At 47.7% G+C, this 2,543-nt stretch overlaps 1 long non-coding RNA gene across 1 annotated transcript; it reads right to left on the reverse strand.

Annotated features, from left to right (window-relative positions):
* Positions 1-1,475: 1,475 nt before the first annotated feature.
* Positions 1,476-2,266, reverse strand: LOC307022615. Its single transcript, XR_013803455.1, has 3 exons — positions 1,978-2,266; positions 1,735-1,802; positions 1,476-1,612 (listed from the first exon to the last, which is right to left on the reverse strand). It is a non-coding gene; the product is annotated as an uncharacterized lncRNA (long non-coding RNA).
* Between the last annotated feature and the right edge of the window lie 277 nt (positions 2,267-2,543).

Here is a 2,543-nt window from a genome sequence, read left to right on the forward strand (position 1 = left end):
TGATTTGAGTGCAGTTCTCATGTGTCCCCACAGGACGGCGCGTCGTCCCAGGGAGCACAGTGCATGGTGACAAGGTACGATTTATACCCTAAAATAGCATGCTAAGTGTGGGTGGATTAGTTTCAAAGCATGCACACTCTGCTCGTGTCAGACTTCCATCAAATAGACCGGGGAAAACACCTCTCATTAGCCCCTCAAAGACCACCAAAGGACGGACTAAGCAGCTCCAGCACGGCTCCCTCACATGGAGCTCAGGTTATTTCATACCTCCAGGAGAGGGACCGGGAAAACCACCTCTCTGTAGCCCCTGACAGAGCCCCAAAGGACGGACTAAGGACCTCCGGCAACAGTGGCACTTCCATAACCTCGTGCACCGTGAGACCCCGGGCCCCCGGACTTAAGCACTCCCCCACGGACTAAACCCAGTTGTTCACACCCTGCAGAATCTCATGCCCCTGGTCACCTTTAAGGGGGGGTGGATTTTGCGGTGCTTTACCGTCCGAACACAAGCATCAATATTCGTCCTCCTCCTTCACAGCAGCAGCAGCAGCAGCAGCAGCAGCAGCAGCAGCAGCACCTGCCCTGCTGCACTTCCATAACCTCGTGCACCGTGAGACCCCGGGCCCCCGGACTTAAGCACTCCCCCACGGACTAAACCCAGTTGTTCACACCCTGCAGAATCTCATGCCCCTGGTCACCTTTAAGGGGGGGTGGATTTTGCGGTGCTTTACCGTCCGAACACAAGCATCAATATTCGTCCTCCTCCTTCACAGCAGCAGCAGCAGCAGCAGCAGCAGCAGCAGCAGCAGCACCTGCCCTGCTGGAGGTTCACACTTTAACTTATTTGTATTCGTTTTTTTTTGTTCCCCTCCTCTGCCTTACACATCCTCCCACGCTCGAGCACTCCTCACTCGGACTAAACCCCTCCATGCACACCGCCAGAACCAGAACCTCACGACCCTGGTGACCTTAAAGGTGTTTGTCTTTGTTTGTTTTTGTATTCCACATAGACAGGCTGGGGTTCAGCACCACGCACAGAGCCTACCCGCTACCTCCAGGGCGCATCACCACATTTTACAAGCCAGGAAAGGTGCATGGATCCTGGGTAAACATTGATTAAGTGTTTTTAAATGTGTGGAACAGTGTTTTGTCACTTTCAAAACTCTCCTGTCATTGACCGGAGAATTTGGGTCGATGTTGTATTCAATCTGGCCATTAATATTCCAGTGAGACGAAGTACGTACATTGACCGGAGTGATCCCATGTTAATGTTGTCCAAATACCGGAACATTCCCTAACCCTAACCCCTAACCCCTAACCCTAACGTTTATCAGCTCCCTCTGTCAATGTATTGTGAAGATATGCGCTTGTCCAGTTGTAATGGAGATGATCTCTCAGCTGTAGATCACGGTCTCAATTACGTATTATATAGTTTCACTCTTAGTGAAGCATATTCATTTGTTCCACAATAAAACATTGCACAGGAAGCATTTCATTTACAAAAAATGACAAGAGCTTGTGTGGCGTTAAAACCCGTTTATTGAATGGTTGACGTCAGTATGAGAAACATATATTAATCCTTAATGACGGAGGGCTGGATTTGCACGCCAACCTAAGGGGGGTGAAAAAAGCATCATTAGCGATTCTAGTAATTTATAAGCTGTTTAGACTAAGCAATACACATTTCTGTTATATATTTGTCATATCATCCCTGCAGTAGTTATCATAAATCACCTCCCTGTTCTCCTGTCATAGGTCCCAGGTTCCGTCACCGTAAAGACTCCCCAGGGAAACAGCGAGACCTGTTTTATCATTCCGGGTGGGGTTATTGAGCAGGATGGAGGAAGGGGTGGTTTTTTATTGTGTACATTGATGTTTGTTTGTAATATTTTTTCCTTCATAAATTAATTAGGTATAATTGAATTCTCAGCAGGAAACCGATGGACTGTCCACTAAAAGTTAGGAATGAGTCCTTACCCCAAGTGAAGGAGTTCAAGTATCTCTGGGTCTTGATGGGCTTCGAGCAGGACCACAGCAACAGGCCTAGTCACGGTTCATGATAGAGAACAATCCTGTAGTACTGCAAACCTGCAAGAGGAGGGACACAAAAACTCCGGGGAGCGATGCCCCGGGGGTTGAGTTAGTGATAAGTATTAATGAATGTATAGAGGAAGTCTAAGTGTAGACCACCCTGGCTTATTTGGAGTGCCCTCAGGGGCAAAAGTAAAGGTAACTTTCTGTCTGTCCATTTGGTCACCCGTGTCTCCAATGTAAAGTCCTAAGATTGTACATTTGGAAAATTAAAGTCCCTAACGGGGAGTAAGTGATATGCATTAATGTATGTATACATAGAGAGGAAGTCCAAGCCTATAAGAGCATAAACAAGGGACTTGTCCAAGGTCAGCCCGAGCTAAAGCTGCAAAGAGGACAGAGACCAGCGTTAATACAAGTTGAACACTGTGCACTAACAGAGGATTCCACATCAAACCAGCGCCAAAACTGCCTTCACCACCTCAGACCACCAAAATCACCACGTTGACCAC

Source organism: Notothenia rossii (genome assembly GCF_949606895.1).
Source record: "Notothenia rossii genome assembly, chromosome: 10".
Taxonomy (NCBI): domain Eukaryota; kingdom Metazoa; phylum Chordata; class Actinopteri; order Perciformes; family Nototheniidae; genus Notothenia; species Notothenia rossii.